Source organism: Halichoerus grypus, chromosome 5, assembly GCF_964656455.1.
Source record: "Halichoerus grypus chromosome 5, mHalGry1.hap1.1, whole genome shotgun sequence".
Classification (NCBI taxonomy): Eukaryota; Metazoa; Chordata; class Mammalia; order Carnivora; family Phocidae; genus Halichoerus; species Halichoerus grypus.
Genome location: NC_135716.1, coordinates 112,245,845 through 112,268,593, shown reverse-complemented (window position 1 = coordinate 112,268,593; position 22,749 = coordinate 112,245,845). Strand labels below are relative to the sequence as shown.

The following is a 22,749-nucleotide window of genomic DNA, read 5'->3' as shown; positions in this document are numbered from 1 at the left end:
ATTTAAAAAGTAGGCATAGCAAGAACCCAATTCTCACATGATCTGAGTACTGAATTAATCATTTCCACCAGCCAAATGTAGTCACAGATATCAATAAAGATTGCTGCTTGAGCACCATCTTAAAGTTAGCAAATTTGTAATAGCAAAACAAAACAAAACAAAACAAAAACAAACCTCCCACAAAATGTACTGTTGTTCAGGTAGTGATTTAAGATACTTTAAGCTCTATAAAAGGACGGCACCTGGATTCCCCTGGCCTTGTATATTAAGCTGAAGCTGGGGAGGAATTGTGAGTGGGCGTACAGTGTCACCTTTCTAGCACGAAAGAGAAATCTGAAGAGGAGTAACTATTAAGGCATGGACTTCACAAACACTGCATTTGTGTTTCTGTTGTTAATAGGAATAGTAGTGGGAATAGTAGGGACAGCCATCATTATTGTATTCCGGGGGAAGACAATAGGCAGGCAGGTCCATGGGTCCTTCCACTGGGTTAAGATTTGCTGCTCTCATCAGAAGTTGTTCTGCCTAATTATCTAATTATTCCCATTTTAAAGATGAAGAAATTGATGCTTAGAAGTAAATAATTTTTCCAGATCATATGGCCAGAGAGTGGTAATGCTGGGAGTAGAATTCATGTCTTGTGTTGTCCTCTTTTTTTCGCCCTACCTTCCCACTCCACCTTAAACTTAGGTGTTGGCCTTGAGGCAAAGAAGAGGACAGCGACCTACTCTACAGGAGTAAGAGGCAGGAACTATTTTGCTTCTGGGAAAGAAAAGATAAGGAAGAAAGGCAGGGGACTGAGTTGCGAGCAAGATGATGGGAGGCTAGCACAAGCTGGGAGGTAGGTAAAACTCCACAGGGATGGGGCAACAGCATTTTTATGAACTGTGATGTCTACATTGCCCAGCTAAAGTTGTTTGAGTTGCTTTGATGTAAATCCTTCTCTATCTCTACTATAAAAGCTTTAGTAATGCTCACTGTTCTCGTGAACGAATGCACTATGGAACTCAAAATGGCGCTGGTTGCATTTCACATCCAAGTGGATCAGCTGTTTCTCAAACAGAGCACATGTAGAATTACAAAACCGGGAAGTGGAGAGGGCCTGAGAACTTTACAGCTCTGGCAATCTGCAAAAATATACCCTCTGTATTTCTATAAGCCTCTGAATTAGCAAAGGTGCAACTCAATCAGTCCTTGAACTCCAGGGGCTCCGGGTTGATATGTGGATTAGACCAAATGACTCTCTAAGGAAACTAAATTCTGGTCAGGATGGAAAAAACTTGGGAATTCTGTGAAGTCTGGTTTCCTTTGAAAGCTCTAACAAAAATAACTCCTGAAGTTCACAGTACTGGCCCAGACTAAGGATATTCTGGTCTCATCCAGCCAGGTTATGATTTTAAGTGGAAATGTTTTTAAAGGAACTTTTCAATGTTACATGGCTTATCTTTGAGAAAGGGAGAAATAACCCAGAAGCCAAAGTGGGAGAATATGTTATCATTCTGTAGTTTTGGAGTATTTTTCCTGAAAAAACATTATTTTCTTTGATTGAATGTTCCACTATTTTTCAGAGGCATGGAATTTTAAATGCTTTTAATTCAGGCAATGAACTGTGTCAGAACAGCCTAACTGACAGTAGAGCAAATGCAGTTTGCAATATGTACATGAGAGTCTAGTACTTTTGCCTATTTTCCTCCACAGAATCAATCTGCCTGAGCCCTGCAATAAGTTTTCAGGGTAAGACCAGTGATCACAGAAAGTAAACAGGAAATTGCCAAAATATGCACACAGAGTTTGGCACGCTGTAGTTCATAAGTGTCTAAGATGGAATATCTTCCTAAAGCCAGTATTGAAAGGTTTAAATTTCCTATTTTCTTGAGACAGCATTAAAAGTAGTTCAGTACACTTGTTCTAACTGGAAAGGGACTAAGCTACAATAAAGAGCAGGATACCTGGTAACAAATTTATTAAAGTTACTCTATATCTTTAAAAGTATTTTAAGCACTTATTAATAACCTAAAAGAAAAAGGAAAATAAAAACTAAAAGAAAGAAGGAAAAGACCTAAGATATAGGAAGTCTGAACAACGTTCCTTATTTAGATCAAGAATGGTCCTGTTGACATTTACTTACAAGTAAATCAACACTGAGTGTCACAGCAGAAACTAGGAAAGGATTTTATCTTAGAATGAAACAAGAGCAAATTCTAACACAAACCATTTGTTTTTCAAGTTATATAGTTAATACTATCCAGTTATTCATTTCCCAATAATGAAGATACTGTAATTCTGTCAAAACCATACGTGTAGTCAGTAAATTTAAGCCCCGATAAATCAATTTATATTACTGGGAATTAGTGAATGTATAGAGAACAGAAAGAAAAAGTGATAACATCAATTCATTTCCAAGTGAATAATTAAAATTGATTCTTCTATTTGACACTGGGAAATACAAGGTTCTGACTTAACATTTGGAAATACTAATGGTGTCTTAACTTTTTATATATAATCTCATTTCTTATACTTAAAATCTCATTTCTACTCTCTGAACTTTACTCAGGGTATTAAACATGTAAGGCAGAACTAGAGGACCTGTATTTAAAGAGAGTTTGAAAGTATTACAATGGCTTAGTTTCTCATGTAAATTGAAAAGGTACAAGCTACTCTTTCATAATATATCTCTAAAGAAATTCTCCAATTCTGACCAATGTCTACAAATTCCTAACAGATACCAAGATCAAACAGCTTAAGCTGTGTTTCATAATTCAGTCAAGTCCCAAACACCTCTTAAGTCAACAGCTGCTAGTGTTCTACTTCTCATTTCCAGCAAAACTATCAGTCTACCATTCGGTCTCTGACTCATCCTCTAATAAGCAGTAAGAAGAGCCAAAATGGGAAAAGTAAAAGTGTGTGGAGGGGGGTGTATTACAAAATATTCAGGATTGGATTATAAATTCAAATACTCCAAAATTACCAGGATCTTGTGGAAATAATTAAGATTCTTTGCCATTCGTGATGTTCAGGTAGAAATGAGAAATTTGACTCATCATAATGACAAATCGCTATACAAAAATGTGATTTAAAAAAATTTTTTATTATACCTGACACATGTTACATTAGTTTCAAGTATACAACATAGTGATTCAACAACACTATCGTTATGCTGTGCTTATTGCAAGTGTAGCTTCCATCTGTCACCAGACAACGCTATTACAATACCATTGACCGTATTCCCTATAGTGCACCTTTCATCTCCATGATTTATTTATTCCATAAATGGAAACCTCTATCTCCCACTCCCCTTCATCCATTTTGCCTATCCTCCCACCTCCCATCCACCCCCTTCTTCCTGGCAACCATCAGTTTGTTCTCTGTATGTATAGGTCTGATTCTGCTTTTTGTTTGTTTATTCATTTGTTTTGCTTTTAGATGCCACACATGAGTGAAATCATATGGTATTTGTCTTTCTCAGTTTGACTTATTTCACTTAGCATAATACCCTCTAGATCCATCCATGTTGTTGAAATGACAAAATCTCATCCTTTTTTATGGCTAAAGAAGATGTGATACACACACACACATACACACACACTACACAGACACACAGACACACACAATGGACTATTGCACAGCCATAAAAATGTAATTTGAAATAAGCAAATGTGACATATCCATACCATGAAATATTATTTAGCATAAAAAGAATAAAGTACTGGGATGCCTGGTTGACTCAGTCGGTTAAGCGTTTGCCTTCCACTCAGGTCATGATCCTGGAGTCCAAGTCCCAGGATCGAGTGGAGAGTCTGTTTCTCCCTCTGCCCTTCACTCAGCTTCTGCTCTCCCCCCCCACCCCACCCCGCCTAGAATAAATAAATACAATCTAAAAAAAAAGAATAAAGTACTGATATATGCTATGACATGGATGAACCCTGAAAACATAATGTGAAGTAAAAAAGCCAGACACAAAAGATCACATGTTGTATGATTATTTATATGAGAGGCCCAGAGCAGACAAATCCAGAGACAAGCAGATTAGTCATCACCGTGACCTAGAAGTAGGGAAGAATAAAAGTGACTGCTAATTGATAAGGCATTTATTTTTGGGGTGAAGAAAATGTTCTGGAACAAGACAGTGGTAATGCTTGTGCTACACAGTGAATGTATAAATGCTACTGAATTGTACGCTTTAAAATGGCGAAAATGGTAAATTTTATGTTTTTTACCACACACCAATAAAATATGGTTTGAACTTCCACATGGGTTGGACCAGACCAACTCTTGAGTTACAAATCCTACCTGGAAAGAGCTTCATGTGATAGATAATACAAGGAACTCAGTTTAGCTTCGGAGGGCTGAAAGGTCCCATCAATCCTCAGGACTTCATTCATCTAAGACGGTCAAAGGTAAGCCACACACTAAGTTAGTTTCAGATGGTAATGTGATTTCTATACATTTTTTTCATTTAGTCAAACAGCGCTAGTTAGGTACCCATGATGTGCCAGGCACCATGACAATTATTTCTAATAAACTGACAAAAGATGAGGAAGACACAACCTGTCTTTCACCAATTTGCTCACAGTCCAGAGGAAAGACAGACACATGAAGAGATGATTGTAGTATATTACACCAAGACTGAGATATGTCCAGGCCGTGTGGGGAGAGAAGAGGATGTCAAGGGTCAGGAGTCGCAACAGGCAGGCAGGACAAGTTGAACCCAATCCTCTGTGTAAGAAACAGGCAAAACCTGTCACAACATGATAAATTTTCTGGTTTTTCCCACTCCTTTCCAATTTTCTGAACTACTTGGACTGGCTGCGTGACCCCTTGTCAGAGATATTTTAGAAACAAAATCCACAAACCAAGTATAAGCTGGACTGGATGAGCATTAAGACCCCTTCTGAACCTAGGATCTAGGGATTCTGTGATTTCATTAGTGAATACTTTCCCTAAGACTTTTGGAATCACTTTATCCATGTCCTATTTCATTTCTTCTCTAAAGAAGTTTGCTAAATTTGTTTTTAAAAATCCTTTTAATAAACAATAAAGTCAAGTCCTCAAGAGTGTTTCTCAACAGTAATTATCTCAAAAGAAAATGATACTAGGATAGAGCAAATCTGTCAGGGAAGTGAGGACAGTTCTTCAGTATCTCATAAAGAGTTCAGAATACTACTGTGGGTAAGTTCAGGTCACATCTGTCTGTGTCTTCGTCTATGTGAGTCTGTGGCAGCCTATTGTCTCTTGCTTATAAGCCCAGACTCTAAAATTAGACCTAGCTTTGAAAAAGCCATTATTCTTCAAAAAATATTAAACTAAATCTCCCCTAACCTTAAAGGAGATCAATCACAAAGAATTGTTGAAGTTAGATAATTTGTATTTACTATAAATACAATTTACCGTTAACTCTGAATGTGAGGAAAATTTTATTGTTCTCTCAAAGAAAGATGAGGAAAACTCAAATTTTTCAGACGATTCCACATGGACAATATTCTAAAATATCTTTGTTTTTAGAATAGAGAAACCCGATAGAGTCATCATCAGATACCACATCCTTAAGCAAACTTTTTAACCAGGGTTAACAAGTAGCAAAACTATATAATATGTGTTGCTCCTTCTATTAATTTTCCAGTCACCATGGAAGGTTCCCAGTCAGCACTGAGAAATAAAATATGGATGATGTGTAAAATGGATATTGTCCCTTCAGGACAGTGAATGACCAGATATTTCATGGGGAGGGGGGAATCTTCTATCAGCCTCAAGCTATTCTAAGAATGTCACAGCATTTAAGAGACTGCCTTTTGACTAATTACTTTTTGGCTTAAAATGGGACCCCTAAAGTGAAATATGACTAATCAGCATAGCATCATAATCGAGAGCATGGACACTTACAGCCAATTCCCTGTGTTGAACCCCAGCTCCATTCCTTACCCGTGTGACCTTGTTTATCTAAAAACCAGGATCACAGTACCTCCCTTTTAGAATTACTATGAGAAAGAAATAAGTTAAAACATATAAAGCACTCCTAATATGCTTGCCCATAGTTAAAAATTTAGCTATTAGCTACACAAAGGCCCTCAACAGATTTTAGGAACTGCATGCGCATCATCACCTGAGGCATCATAGGAAGTTTCTCCTATAAAGATGGATTCCCTCAGTCTTCTCAAACCCTTTTCCTTCTTGTCAAGCACTCTCCACTTGCTACTCTGGAAACCTACTCCCACCAGAGCTGTTTATAAAGTGGGCATACTGCTCGACTGTGGTCTGGAAATTCTCAAGGACAAGCTATATGCAAACTCAGCAAATAAGATCTCTCAGTTCTGTTTAGAAAGATGCAGAGGTATGTATCAACATACTTAATTAGTTTCATATTTTCACACAGGATCAATTTTGTTCACCTCACAGAAAAACTACCATGTCCTTTAAGAAGTCTTCTTGTCATCAGTGTCCCCAGAATGAAGAAGGAAGCTCTTCCCAGTGAATGCTTCTGATCTATGTCCAATTGACCTTTCTCTTACAGTACCTCGCACCTGCTGCCTTGTATTAAATCAAACTTATACATATAAACTAAGAGGAAGGGTTGGGACTTGTCTTTTCATTACCTCAGAGTCTAGACTAATACCTGGCTCTGAGTAGGTCCTACATAAGTAATGATGAATGAATGAACAAATCAATAAACACATTTTAAAGCATAATTTAATCTCTTCTACGATCTACATTTTCTTCCAAGTTGGCCAGTGTCCCCTGGAACCTGATCCTTTGGGTCACTCTGCTTTCCTTCCCAAATTACAGGCAGTTTGACCTGGTGGTTAATAGCAGTGACTCAGAGCCATTTAGAATCTCAGTTTTCCACTTACCCGCCTTGGGACCTTGGACATGTTAAGACTCCATGGGCAACTGTTTCATTAACTGTAGCATGGGGATAATACTTATGCCTATCCCATCAGATGTCAAAGGATTAAACATGTCATATGTGGAAAGCACTTAAAACAGTGACTGGCACACAGTGAGTGCTCTTTTAAATGTTAACCATTGGGGCACCTGGGTGGCTCAGATGGTTGAGCGCCTGCCTTCGGCTCAAGTCATGATCTCAGGGTCCTGGGATCTAGCCCCATGTCGGGCTCCCAGCTCAGCGGGGAATCTGCTTCTCCCTCTCCCTCTGCCTCTGCCTCTCCCCCTGCTTGTGCTCTGTCTGTCTCTCTCATGAATAAATAAAATCTTTTAAAGAAAGAAAGAAATGTTAACTATTATTACTTCTACCCTCTAAAACCATGGCTAATTTTTTTTCCATTCCCTTGGTTCCTATGGAAGGAAGGTCTTGTCTGTATTATCCTCCACTGAGACTTAAATTCAAAATAGCCTTCCTCACCACAGTCCTGCAAACACCAACCTGCTGGCAGCCTTGGACTGAGCCCGAACCCTCTTCCTAAACCAACTTCTCTCTGGGCACACATAAGTCCTATTAAGCCTCCCCTTCACTACCACTCTTTCTTCCCCACCTGGCAACTCTAAATGTCATCAGCCATTCTCCCAAAGTTCTTACTCATATCATTATCATGACCAACACATCTCCATGGCTCACTAAACTCTGGCTTCAGCCAGACTTGGAGATACTTCAAAGTCCCCTATGATTCGTGAGATGGATAAGGGAGTTGTTCATTTGGAACTAATACAACATGTCCTGAATGAGATGCCCTGTTTCCACGTATCTGTTTATCGACCACTCTCCGGCCTGCTACCAGCCTGGTGAAGACCTCTACCAGATACAGTACTGAAAAGGTTGAGACAGCTGCAGAGGTTTTTGTTTCCCTGGAGATGGAGTTTCATGGAAGGCTAAGAATCACCACAGCAACCAGACTACAAAAACAATCCGTGGGCTTCAGCCCCATAACTCTGGTAAAGCAATTTGTACTCCGTGAAAAGGCTGGGGCACAGAAGTTGAAAAATGATCAAAGTAAACACTGCTCTTCAAGCACCATTTTGTTGTGCTGATTTCAAGCACCATTTTGTTGTGCTGATTTCAAGGCATCAAGTCACAGCATTAAAGTTCTGTTATGAAAGATGCACATCAAGGCCCAGGGATTTGCTGGGCTGAACTAACTGCTCTGGTGCGAAGGTCTAGAGATAGATTCATAGCACATTTTCCAAAACAACCATTTCAAATTTGCTCTAAGAGCAGACCAGGGTAAAAATGTATACCATTATATCAAGTTACCCTGTCCATGCTCAAACAGCTGTGGATCCCGACCCTGGATTTAATAAGAGAGGGAGAAAGGTGATTTTTCTGATAAAAACCTTAAATAGACTTTATGCCATACTGACCTTACATGGACTAATTCCTATAAATTTAAGAAAAAAAAAATCTGAACCTCATTTAACACTAAATGAGAAAACAACCTGTTCTAGGGTCTCTAATCTACCTATGCCATAGTTTAAATAGCAAATAAGGAATTACAGTATATTACTTCTAGACTATATAGAAGCACCAACTACAAAGTACAGCAACTTAGAAATAAATGTCTTCACGGATCTGTAAAAGACTTCAAGTTTTACTAACATGATGACAGTTAATTATTAACTATGTTAATTATAGCTTGAATATGTAGAACTTTTATATTTTATTTAAAGGAGCTCAAAGTGGTACACATGAGTAGCCTTTCAACATCTTCAAAAGGTAAGAAAAAGGGCGCCTGGGTGGCTCAGTTGGTTAAGCGACTGCCTTCGGCTCAGGTCATGATCCTGGAGTCCCGGGATGGAGTCCCACATCAGGCTCCCTGCTCAGCTGGGGGGTCTGCTTCTCCCTCTGACCCCCCTCCCTCTCATGCTCTCTGTCTCTCATTCTCTCTCTCGCAAATAAATAAAATCTTAAAAAAAAAAAATTAAAAAGAAAAATATACAATTCCCATTAGACAGAATTTATAGAAAAAATCCTCAGAACCTCAATTATATTGGGAGTACACAGTGCATTTAAAAAAAAAAAAAATGGTAGGGAGAAATCTAACTCAAATTACCCTGAACAAAACATTTAGAAATTTGATTAGAACAATGGGATGTGTACACACACTTATCACATTCCTCTTCTCTAGATGCACCCCATGTATAGTGCTGCTTCCTGAACCTATTGTGGAGATGGGGTCCACTTGTATAATTTCCGGGGTTTCAGCAAGATGCTTAGTGAGTAGGGAGTCAGCTATCCACAGAACTCAATTGTTCCACAAGCCCCACTGGCCCAGCAGTTTGCAATACATAAGGAAATAATTAGTATTACCTAACACTAATTGCTTCACAGACAGGAATGAATGGCTCCACTTAAAGGTTTTTCTAGCTTCTCCTTGTTTATCTCCAGGTTAACAGCCATGAAGTTACTAAGCTAACAGAGAAAATATTCTTATTTCGTATGATTTGTGCAGTCATTGATTCATTTGGCAGATGCTAAATGCCTAATATGTGTAAGGCACTTTGGTAGATCCATCTTTCCCAAAGCATGGGGATGCTTAAGAAATGTTAAGAAATAAGAAATTTTCACCTATAGTTTATGTGTTCATTTTCATGGGCATTAAAAACATAATTTCATGTTGAGGATATTAAGGTGAAGCCAGTTTTTTTTTTTTTTTTTTTAAGATTTAAAGAAAAAGAATTAGATAAATAGTAATACAGGTAGTATATCAACACTGCAAAAACTGAAAGCAGAACACATAAATGTTTATTCGGGAAGTGCCACTAGGTAATGAAAAGACTTCAAATGCAAACTAGATACAAAACTTGTCCTCAAAAAGTTCACACTTTAACAGGTGCAAAAAGATAATAGACAGATGTAAATGTCTGTGGGAGGAGCAAGGGAGCACTTCCGGCTGGGCCCCAAGGGTAAACAGGGCGGAACAGGCAGAACTAAGGTGACAAGGGCAGGGAGAGCCTCAAGAGAAAGGTCAAAGCAGTGGAACATGGAGAGGTGTGGGGAACATTTAATTCAGATGGAGCTGAGGAAATGTATAAAAGAATATAGAGAAATAAAATTGGAAAGGTAGACTGGGGCCAGATCTCAATGGGCCGTGAAAGCCAAGCTTAACTAATCAGTGAAGGCAATTGAAAGAATAGCGTGTAATTAATATAAGTCACGGGGGAGATGTGACCATGGCTTACCTCCTGATAAATAATGGGTACATCAATTTCTGGCATATCAAGTATCACTTAAATCACATTAATGCATTAATTTATTAAATCCACTTCAATTGCCTCACTTATTTGCCCAAAAGAATATATATCGTAATAGAGCTTTAAAAAAATCCCATTTTTGGATCCCATTCCAAGTTTAATATGGTATTGTTACTAAATTACCAAGGAGTACCTCACAAGGTAAGGAAATTAAATTTTGGTCCTCAAATCCGTCTCCCAGATCTAAGGAATTTGTTCCCTGGGCTTGTTCCCAGCTCACAGACCCTCAATAAACACTTGCTGAGTTTGGGGTATATTTTAACCATAATCAATGAATCAGGAAACTACTGTGAGTTACTTGCCTTGAGCACTTTTACAAGGAAAAACTCATAGGGCCTATTAATTCTGGTCCTGGTTATATGCAAAAATCCTTATCTCCAACCCTTAGTTCTCTACAGTACATGAAATAAGTCTGACAGTCTTCTCTCTCTCTCTCTCTCTCCTTCACCATCCCTAAAGGAAAACTACTCTGACATTCTCCACCCTAGAAATGTCTTCTTGAGATGCCCGCCTAAGTCTTGGCAAGAACTAACAATAAGTTTCCAGTACACACCTGGAACAATTTTGGGTCATGATCTCTATGACCTTTTTGAAAAAGCAAGTAAGGGTGCCTGGGTGGCCCAGTCGTTAAGCGTCTGCCTTCGGCTCAGGTCATGATCCCAGGGTCCTGGGATCGAGCCCCACGTCGGGCTCCCTGCTCAGATGGGAGTCTGCTTCTCCCTCTCCCACTCCCCCTGCTTGTGTTCCCTCTCTCGCGCTGTCTCTCTCTCTGTCAAATAAATAAATAAAATCTTAAAAAAAAAAAAAAAAGAAAGAAAAAGCAAGTAAACTGTTGGTAAGTAATTCTGGAATGAAAGTAGGATTATCTGATTTACAAAAAAAAAAAAATTATTGTTTGCCATCAGGGAGAATTAATTAATTATTCTTGCCTGAGAAATGGAGAAAAGTAACTTTCACTATAAACTACAAACATCAATGCTTCCCAATCTTGTATTCCTTTCAGTGTGAGACTCACTCATTTGGGGGGAAAAGAAAGTTCTGCTGAAGTATCTTACTTTGGGAGTCAGTTTCCCCATAAATGGAGAGGCTAAGACCAAAGCCTGTAGTTATTTGAGCAACTGACAGTCAATAAAAGTCTTTAAGATGGATCCCTAGGAATGGATGCAGTTGACAAGAAAAAAATGGCCTGATGTGACTGAATCATCCATTCAGAAATGCCAGGTCCTACTAAATGATCTGTGTACTCAATTAAAAGACTGACAAAAATTTAGTTTAATCTGCCAAAGTAGAATACAAAAGAACAAAATAGAAGATTTTTCTCCTTTCAAGAAGTGAAAATATTCCAAAATGAATTTATTGAACTTTTCAGACCAGTGTGAACATGCTTTAGAGAATTTCTTTCCTTTTTTTTTTCTTTTTAAATTTTTACTTTAACTTTGGGTCAGTGTATGCCCTGCAGTCCTTTATGCTTGGAAGAAGCAAAACAAATCATGAAGTACTCAAAGCCAATCCTAAGGGCAAGTCAAGAGTTACAGTGGTCTTCTAAAATAGGTAGCATTGACAAGATAATAGTCGTAAGACAAGTTAATTTATCTGGTTTTGTTAATTTCTTCTAGACATACTTTTCAATGAGAGAGCTTCATGATTTATCCTGCATTTCAGGAAGACTGGCAGATTTTTCTATTTTCTTTTTTTTTTTTAGATTTTTCTATTTTCTATTGAAATACAGAACTTCCAATAAATAAAAATATGATTTTAAAACAAAAGAGTCGATGCAAACAACAACATTATTACACTGTCAGGTTCTAAAAACACTATTTTGTTGGGATAATCCTCTTTAATAAAGTCAATGGCTGCTCTTGGTGAAAGCATAAATCATTAGGCTGAGAACAAGTGTCAGTCGTTATAATCAACTCATCTGGTGACTGGGAATTCTTTGAGGCCGACGGGCAACGTGCTGCAGGTCACCGTCAGGCGCACCGGCCAGCTCTGGAGCCAAGGCGCAAAGTTACCAAGTTCTCTCATGTTTCCTCCACTTTTTTTTACTTCTTTCTGCCACTTTTTTTTTCCCAAATATTTTACTGGCTGTTCCAGAAGCAAAAGTATAGGGAGAAGGGTGAAATTAGAATCAGTGGACTTAGTTACTGCAAGCAGGACTGATAAAATTCTGTAAGAAGCAAAAGGATAAGACACAAAATGAAAACTGTGTATAATAAAACCACTGATTTTTAGTGATAGAAGAGATTTTAGAGATATTCTATTCCAAATGCTTGTTGTAAATAAGGAAATTGAAGCCCAAAGAGAATGGCATGCCCAAGTTCCACAGCTGGTTATGGCATCACTGGGACTAGCACCCAAATAACCATTCCAGTAATCTAGCTTCTACTTATCCTGCTAATGGAACCGTCTATGTCTCTCCTTATAGAACTGATTCTCTGCTTTTGGGAAAGAAGGGCTCCCCCAGTCTTCAGAATTCAGGGCCAGCATTTTTTACCACTGGATAAAAGAACACAGAAACATAAGAAATCCCAAGAAACAACTTTGCCCTCTGCAAAGCATCACATGATCTGACCCTTACCTAATTAACCCCATCTCCTATTGCTTTCCTCCTTGCTCACTCTACTCCAGCTACCCCAGCCTTCTTACTCACCTCCAACAGGCTCCTTCCAAGCTTAGGGCCCTTTATCTGGCCCATTCCTCCCTTGGATCTGTGCATGGCTCCTTTCCATCATTAAATTCTCGGTTCGAGTGTACCTGCTCAAAAAAGCCTTTCCTAACCACCCTAACAACAACCCCTTCTTATCACTTGAAGTGTACTCTGTGTTCAAAACCATATAAGCATTGAGAAGGCTGACACTCTGCCTTATTTACCACTGTCCCAGAACAATGCCTGCACACAGTAAACCCTCAGACATTTTTAGAATGAATCAATACATCAATGTATGAAAGACAAAGGACAGATGAGCCAACATATGGGGTAAACTCCACAACATGGTGCTGAGAAATACCTCCATTTATGTTTTTATATAAAATTGAAGGGAAAAGAAGACAGCTGTAGATACAGAAAGTTAAAGAAAGCCTGCTGGTTTCTATCTAAAGTGTATCTGCAAGGTATTTCTGATAAAAGGTCATTGCCAATAAAACAAAAAGAACTTTCAGCCTCCTTCAAATATGCAAGAATTCAAGATCAAGCCATAATATATTTCAAAGTTCACCTGATTCTGCCAGCAGGAGCCCTGCAGTGCTGAATTTTTGGGCATGTGAATGATATATTGTTTTATTGAAACATTTTCCTAGATTCCTTTCCAAATTCAACTCCACGGTCTTTTTATCCCTAAAGGGCAAAACACTAACCTGTTTCCAAGCTATTTGGTAATATTTTGGCAGAGATAATCCAGTAGAGAGAGTTGTTTGTAGAGAACAGAACTATCGTTAGTAACAGGACGCCCCAACCTGCCCCTCTCTCTAAGCTCTTAACCTATAGGTGACAAGCCAGCTATTTATATGTAATACTTACCAGATGGCTATTTCATTGTAGTTCAAAGACTCACCTCCAATAGGACTGAGTCAACAAACAACACTTGGAGCAATATTTAAGTTCATGGTTAAGGAGAGCAAAGAGGCTGAGATCATCTAAGTGGGAGCAAGAGCAGGGGGAGAAATCACTATCCACTGTATCTTTGCTACCTTTGGCAAATTCTCAAGATTGGGGTTGTCAGGACTGCCAATGGCCTGGCACGGTGCCTGACAGTAACAGGTATTTAATAAATATTGATTTAATGATTGAATAAATGTCTAAACCTTGGGAAAACCCACCCTGCCCACAGCTACTCACTGCACACTGACCCCATCTCTAGGACGTATGTGCTGCAGATTCAAGTTTGGGCTAGCCAACTACTTCCCAGCTCCCAACCCAGGGCAGAGTATTTAATCTCTCTCAGCCTCAATTTCCATGCCTGTAAACTAGAACTAACAACAAGTCTTTGCAGGGGTGTTGAGAAGGCTGAGCAAAATGCCAGTTTTTACAATCCTCTGAGGAAGCAGCATACCAGTGTTTGGCTTTGGCCCTGACTGGAGTGGTACTGTTACCTCCTGCCTGTAGGTCCTTGGACTGTGAAGCAGGATGACAAACCAATGACACCTGCATACCTGATCCTCGGCCACCTGGCTTCCTGATGAAGAACTAAACGTTCTTCTGCCATTTCCCAGCCTTTCCCTCAACCTTTGGAATTTGGGTCTCATTAAAGACCAGGCCCAAAAGACAGAGCTCGGGCAGCACAAATTCAACGATCATCACAGGTCTCTTTCTTTTTTTTTTTAATAATTTTTTTATTATGTTAATCACCATACATTACATCATTAGTTTTTGATGTAGTGTTTCATGATTCATTGTTTGCCTGTAACATCCAGTGCTCCATGCAATACATGCGCTCCTTAATACCCATCACCGGGCTAACCACTCCTCCCCTCTAAAACCCTCAGTTTGTTTCCCGGAGTCCATAATCTCTCATGGTTCGTCTCCCCCTCTGATTTCCCCCTCTTCCTTTTTTCCTTCCTTCTCCTAATGTCCTCCATGCTATTCCTTATGTTCCACAAATAAGTGAAACCATATGATAATTGACTTTCTCTGCTTGACTTATTTCACTTAGCATAATCTCCTCCAGTTCCACCCATGTTGATGCAGATGTTGGGTATTCATCCTTTCTGATGGCTGAGTAATATTCCATTGTATATATGGACCACATCTTCTTTATCCATTCATCTGTTGAAGGGCATCTCGGCTCTTTCCATAGTTTGGCTATTGTGGACAGTGCTGCTATGAACATTGGGGTGCATATGGCCCTTCTTTTCACTACATCTGTATCTTTGCACTACTGGGTATTCACCTTGTCACAGGTTTCTTTACCTCTTCCGGTTCTCGCAAGGCTAACCTGAGCAGGCCCAGCTCTTAACTCCTCAAATTTTACTACATTTCTGGGGACTTCAGAATCCAACCAAGATTGGTCCTGAGAATACCACATTCATTCCACACCTAACCCCGACACCTCATCTACTCAGAGGTGAGTCCCCAAATTGCAGAACAGAAACTCAGTCACCTGCCTTTCCATCCGGAATATGCCTCCAGAGGAATAGGCACCTGGGAAGTGCTAAAGCCATGAAGTCCTTCCCAGGCAGCTGAAGTCACCAGATTATGAGGTAAAGCTAGAGGTTTTCCCCAATCTGTGGCTGGGAGGTTTGGGGACAAACATTTTATCTTTAGAGGTCTATCTAAACTGCCTCTTCCAATGTTAAAGATTACACCAATTCACCTAGCTTTGAAGACCTGAGTACATGGTTGAACCCATTCTCCCACCATAAACACCCACAGGCAAGACTATCAGGCACAAGCTTTCATAGCTGCCAAGATACTTGCTGTCCTCAACGTATTTCAGACTCCTCAGCTCAGCTCTATTTTATTTACCAGCCTCCTCCCCTAGTCATGGAAAATTCTCCCTCTAGCCCTCAGCCAAACCACATCCCTATTTCAAACCTCTCTAAATTCTCACCTCCAAAAAGCGTTGCCAGGCTAACACACCTGGCTCCAATTACTCCAGCAACAAGCCTCCCCCAGCCCCAGCCCCACATCCTTCCAACATGCCTGATTCGTTAGCACTTATGTGTTTATTTCGGCCCAGCTGTACTTGATTAAATCTTTTTGGTTAAGTTTTTCTCATATGTGTTTAGGGCAATAATATGTGTCTGTGTCTCTGTCCTTTCTGTTTACAGGTGGTGTTCTTTGCCCTGGTCTGCACATCCAAGCACGAACTCTACGAGCTCCTGCTTTCCTTGCTCCCACAATGCTTTGCACTGGCACACAGTCTACGAAGGCTGCTGCCGATGACCGTCCAGCTGCCTGGGTCTAATTATGTAAGGAGAGGCCTTTGCTCAGGCAAACTGAAATGATTAGTTCCTCTAATCTTCGGTATTTCGTTAAATAAAAGAGAGGGGGAGATTCTTTATGTGTGCTCTGTCCTGATAAAACAGTAGAACTGTTTAGAAAATCATGAAATTTCTATTATATGAGGCAATAAGATCTAAGCAGTGAAACTCAAAAGCATTTTCCCAAGTATTTTGAGGCCAGATTTGTCCCAGATCTATAAATCCTACTTAATCCAGGTTTTCTTAAAAACAAACAAACAAACAAACAAAAAAACCCACACACATAAGAAGACAGCAGATACCCTTAGTTTACATTTTAGTTATTAGGTGGTTCCCACTGGATGCTAAGGGTTTCTTTAAAGATATTTTCTAGTTTAACAATTCCAGAAACTCTTTTAATTCTACATTTCAATTAGTATTTTGTGCTAAATGCAAGTTAGGTTGTTTTTCAATCTGGTGGAGTGGACTAACTATATCTAAAAATGTAACTTTAACTCTCAATGTAGACTTAAAAAAAAAAAAAACTCAAAACACTGCAGTGAAAGAAATACTAGATCTCAATCTTCCCAACCTCTTTTTATTGACAAATGAAGAAACTGAGACTCATATGGTTCTACAGATTTGCTCAAGTTTAAACAAAAAAGATCTTGATAAATGGAGGAACTTCTCTATTAACACCTACAATTCCGTATTGTTTCCACACCTTGAAATCTGAATTAGGAATTCAGATTTACTTTATGACTGAACCAAACATACTAATATCAATAACCAGATTTTCCAGAAAATATAACTATTTCCAAAATAAAATTTCCAAATAAAAAATTGCTAACAGTCTATTTAATAAAACTAAACTGTTACAATCACCATATGCACTTGTTCATTCAAGCATTTATTTCACATATATCTATTGAGTGCTTACTATACGCTCAGTATGTTCTAATTACTGGAGATCTCAGTGCACAAAATAAGACATCACATGGATATGCTAGTGGAAGGGACCGACAATAAACACGTCTAAATATAAATACCAGGTGGTATTTTATCAGATGGTAGGAGTTATTTTAAAAAAGTAAAACAGGATTTGTAGACAGTAGGGGTGAGTATGGCTATTTTAAATGGGGTGGTCAATGAAGGCCTCTCTGCAGAGGTAACAGCTGGGCAGGGACTGGGTGAAGGGAGGCAGGAGTGTGCTCTGTGCTCTGGAGGACATCAGGGCCGACAAGTGCAGTACGGTGAGACTGGGGCAAAGCGGGAGAGGGTGTGACCACTGTGCTGGGGGCTGGGGATTTTATTCTAAGTGTAATGGGAAGCCACTGCAGGGAGCTCAGCTGGTGAGTTTTGTTACTAGACTTAAGTTTTAAAAGGCTGACTGACGCTGCTGTGTGGAGAATAGATCTTATTAGTTAATAACAACAGCAGCTAACACTCACTGAGTGCTTATTAAAGCCCGAGCACTGTTCAAAGCACTTGTCACATTTTAACTATTCTATTGTCACAGTATCTATGAAGCAGATACTATTATTAAAAAACCTGCCCAGAGTCACATAGCTCATAAATAGTGGCGTCAAGCTTCCGACACAGGCCCTCTGAAGGGATCCGGGCTAGGAGTTCACTGCGTCTCAAATAAAGATGTGATGGTGGTTCTACTGTCTACCGAAGGTGGTGGTGGGGGTTGGTGTTGGGGGGGGGGTGTCAAGTAGAGGCAGATTCGGAATCTATTTTTATGGTGGAATAAACAAGATTGGATGTGACATCTGAGAAAACATAGGAGGTCATGGATAACACCAACGTTTTTGGTCTTGGCAACTGAGTGACAGTGTCCTTTACAGGGACAAAAAACAAAAGCAGTGAACGACATGGGGGCAGGAGAACTACATGGAACTCAAGATAATCTCCCAAGCTAATGAGACACAGGGAGTGTATCAGCAGTTTGTAGCTGCTGTAACAAATTACTAAAAGCTCAATGGCTTAAAACAACAGAAACTTATTCTCTCATAGTTCTGGAGGCCAGACGGCCAAGATCAGTCTGAGCCAAGTCAGATTACGGAGCCAAAATCAAGGTGTCGGCAGAGCTCTGCTTCCTCCAGAGGCTCGAGGACAGCATTCACTCCTGGCCCCTTCCAGCCTCTCACAGCTGTGCTTATTTCTTGGCTTGTGTCTCCACAGTCACGTGGCTGTCTCCCCTTCTGTCTACGTCAAATCTCTGTCTTACAAGGACACATGTGATTGCATTGAGAGGCCACCCAGATAATCCACCTCAAAAATCCTTCAATTAGCCACATTTGCAAAGACTCGTTCCATAAAACATTCATAGAGTAACATCTTGGGGAACGGGATGGGGGCACATCTTTGGGAGCCACTATTTAGCCTATCACAGGTGTGGACAAAGACTCAGCAAAATGTATCCCTCCTCTGCATAAGAATTTGGTCTTCTGTTAATGCTCTTAACTCAGTAGCCCTAGTAATCTAAAACAATATGTCAACTATAATAAAAGGCAAGTTCCTTATGGTAAAAATTATCCTTAACTGGAAAACTGTATTAGGATTGGAAAGATTAAAAATACCTGCTAGGAGGAGAGATCTGGGGGCTTCCCTGAGATCAGTGACTCTTATAAATCGAGCATTTCCTTCTTGGGCACCAGAGAAACTATTTCTATGAGCATAGTTGCCTACTAGCTCCTGGGAGGTATAAAGTTTCTAAACCAGGGCAAGTCACACACACACACACACACACACACACACACACACCCGGCATTTGATCCATCAACTGGAGAGCTCTGGATGGGTATATGAACTGATGTGTAGAAGCCACAAGGCATCCAAAAAAGAGGAACGCCATGCCACTCTGCTGCAAGCTATGGTCCTTATCCTGTATCCCTTTAAAGCCACCTGTGCCCTTTGATAGTCTCTTGGGTCTGAATGTTTATTTGAACCCAAGAAGACCCCATGGGTGTTTGTTACTGCATATAATACAGATATCATTTCAGCTTCATTATTTCCATTTCTTCCTCCACCAAACCCTTTAACACAGTTACCAGCAAGGAAAAGGAGCAGAGCCTTTGTTCCATTAGTCGCCTTCTGGTGGTCTCACTATAAGCAGAATGGCTAAAAGGGGCAAAGAGAAAGGAAAACTTGGAAAATACAAATTAATAAATCCACAAAAACTGAGCTGACTGCTCCCTCGAGGAGAAGTGAGTAGTACCGTCAGATGAATAGGTCATGCTTCCTGCACTAGGCCTTCAAGAGGCCTCCCCTGCAAGATTAAATACAAAAGTCCCAACCCACATCTCTGCTGGAAATGTGCAAGTGGACTCATTACTCAGAGCCAAGATAAAGGATAAATCTTTATGAGTACCGTAAGTATGACTCATAAAAAATAGGAAACACATGTAGGACATATACACAGTCGTAGGACCGCACCAGGGAAAGTGCTTAGGAAATGTATATAAAAACACACGGCAAAAACAGGACTAAATATTACCCGTGTACACAACTCCAAAACACATCAAAAAACCCCACAGCAAGTCAGGGGTCCATATCACTCTAGTCTCTAATAAACAGAGGTCATTTCTCTATTTGAAAAGACTTTTTTTTTTCTTTTTTCCTTTTTTTAATGAAAAAAGGGGGAGAATGGAATCAAGAAAAATTAACTTGGAGTGGGCTTTGAAAGATTTTATGATTTGGGAAATTTGAAAAGCTTCCAACTAAAACACTGGGAATTAGATATTTACAGCATTAAAAACGAACAAAAAAAATCTTTTCAGAGATTGTTCACAATGGCAGTATTACCATTTCATTTACATTCTCACTATCTTAACCACCAGCAATGATAAGGGAAGAAAAAGAGTGGAATCTTCAGCCCCTATGAAAGCAGGAAACAAAACAGCAACACTGACAACATACAAAAAGCAATAAAGGGCCAGCATTGAAGCCTCTAAGGGGTGCTGGGCTCCACAGAAAGAACTAATGGTGGGGGACAGGCAGAGCCCTCTGGCTAATGGCAAAAGATAAAAATCAGGGCGGGGGGGGGCGGGCTTCAGAATATATGGGAGAGCAAATGGGTCCCATAAGTCCTCCAGGGCCAGATGACAAAGGCAAAATGCCCAAGCATGACTCATCATTAGAAATTAAATTCTTCAATCGCCTTTGATTTTGAAAGGCCCTCAAATTTGAGACTCAAAGTGGCAAGCCAAGGAGACACCCTAAATGCCCATAAATCTCACAACAAAGCATGCACGTGCATGTCCAGATGGACCTTCAGCTCCCTTGGACTTGAGCTTTCTCCTGTATCTTCAGAAACTACTGATTCCCAAGGAATACACTACCTGCCTGTCTTTCTACTTGAGGTTGAGAGGAGTAGGAGAGGAATGAGTATTGTTTTTAACTTAAGTGGTTAAATTTACATAAGACTTCAAGCAAGCCAATGCTCTATAAGCAGCTATTTGGAGGTAGAAGTCTCAATACAACTTCCAACCCACAGAATGATCAAACTGTAGACCACTAAAAGACCACCCACCCACCCCACAGCATGGCTAGAGCTAAGAAATGTGATCTCCCATTTTCTGTCCACCTTCCATTTCTCGGTCCTCTCAGCAGGGGCCATAGCTCTTTCTTCCTCTCTCCCAAGGCACCTGCACATGTGCTTACATCAGTAGGAGTGAGACCACACTTGCCAAGGGCTCACCTCTTAAGATAATGAATGCTGTTTCAGACTTAAATCAGTGCACAGGTACCTACCCTGTGGCAAGCCCAGGGCTAGGCACATAAAACCTACAGCCACATCACCAACTTGCTGTAGCAGATTCAGAAAGAATCAGAGGAGTGTACACATGAATCAAAGAGGAATTAAACTTTCATATGCACATGTGGTATTTGGGCTCCAGGCAAGAATTAGGCTATTGCACTGATCCCAGATCCTACGGTTGATTCTCTTCGGCTCACAGTTAGACCCAATAACATCTAATCTAGTCTTTCTATCTTCAGAAGAAGCTAAATCATACCTGCAATGTGCCTCTCTCTCCCCAAAGGATGTAAAAATTCTAGATTCAGCCAAAGGACTCTGTAGTTTAGGTGAAAAATGCCATTAATATAAAACAGTATTGCAGGATGTCTTGGACTAGAACCCAGACAATACCAGATGACTGTGGGCAAGGAACCATTCCCAGGAGTCAAAAGCATGGCCATTTCCACTTAGTTTTAGCATTCTAAATCAGGAGGGCCTTCAGAGCAAAATCCTATCAGAATATTTTAAAAATGGTGATCAATAAACTCATAAAAGCTAATTCATTAAAAAAAAAATCTTTTTTCAATCCCATTCTGATGCGGTTAAAAGAGCTATCTAGTGTCTGGGCATTGATACTTTAGCATTTCAGACAAGGCCAAGGAACTCAGGGAAAGGACTATTTCAATTAACCACCAGTCTAGCTGAGGTGCCCTGGCAGTCTGGAAAGGAAAGGAGAGAGCACACATTTGCAATGCAAGTCAAAGCAGCAGGTCTCCCAAACACGGATTCGGATTCCTGTGTCTTTAAGAACAGACCCTCATAAATAGATTGCTTCTGCTGGACACCATGCTCTAAATAAACAGACTCTTCTGGCCGACATACAACTTCCTGTAGGGTTCTGTTGGGTAAAGCTTGAAAAGGCTGCCAAATCCAATGACCAGCAGCTTTTGAGCTGACTTAGAAAACAAGCTACAAAGACTTGAGTCCAGAGTAAACAAAGGAAAAAGCCACATTAAACAGGCAACAAATTACTATACAGGCAGGGATATTTTAAGTGCTCACTGAGCAAAAAAACAAAATAAAAAAAATCACGTTATTAGATATTTAACAATACAGGGTAGAGTAAAATGCCCTCTCTCAATTGGCAGAATCAAGGTTAATTAATTCCAGCAATATTAAGAATTGGCTGGGAATCACCCTCCTACATCGTGAGGACAGATCATTCTTAATGGTCTAACTTCAAACCTGGCTCAGATCGTATGAGCTACCCAAGGGAACAGCATGGAATCAAAAACCATTTAGAGCTTTTTACCCAGCTGAAGGCAAGGACTAACTAGTCTGCTAGCAGATTGACTAAAATCTCTAAGAGTAGAGAAAAATGTAACAAAAACTCAAACAGAGTGGGCAAAGACTGACACAGAGCTCTGGATACTTGAGAGTAAACTGCAGGAGCATGAGGCTCAATTAGGAAAAATAAATCAAAGCCGTAATCCAAAAGGAAGGATACCTGCTTAGCTATGGTGGTTAAGAAGGACCTGAGGACAAACACCAAATCCACAGATATAATGCAAATTAGATAAAGGTACGCTGTGGAAAAGGGGAGTAGCCTGGGGCGTCTGGGTGGCTCAGTCAGTTAAGTGTCCGACTCTTGATTTCAGCTCAGGTCATGATCTCAGGGTTGTGGGATCCAGCCCCGGGTCCGGCTCCTTGCTCAGCAGGGAGTCTGCTGGAGATTCTCTCTCTCTCTCTCTCTCCCCCTCTGCCCCTCCCCCCTCTCTTTCTCTCAATCTCTCTCTCTCTAAAATAAATTTTTAAAAAGAAAAGGGAAGTAGCTTAAAAAGACTTACAGTGATACCTTAAATAACATCTTTAGTATCATTCAAGAACCCAATATGCACAATGCAAAA

At 40.0% G+C, this 22,749-nt stretch overlaps 1 protein-coding gene across 8 annotated transcripts in view; it reads right to left on the bottom strand.

The window, feature by feature from the left end:
- TGFBR3 (transforming growth factor beta receptor 3) overlaps nt 1-22,749 on the bottom strand; it is a 197,995-nt gene that overhangs the window by 82,454 nt on the left and 92,792 nt on the right. The window contains exons 1-2 of one of the 8 annotated variants that reach the window (XM_078072772.1): nt 10,754-10,984; nt 4,291-4,382 (exon numbers count right to left, since the gene is read on the bottom strand). The exons of 6 other annotated variants lie outside the window; for them this stretch is intronic. The gene's annotated coding sequence lies outside the window, so the exon portion shown is untranslated. Of the gene's footprint in view, nt 1-4,290; nt 4,383-10,753; nt 10,985-22,749 lie in introns of those variants that run through there. One more of the 8 variants, XM_078072773.1, reaches the window with a different exon arrangement.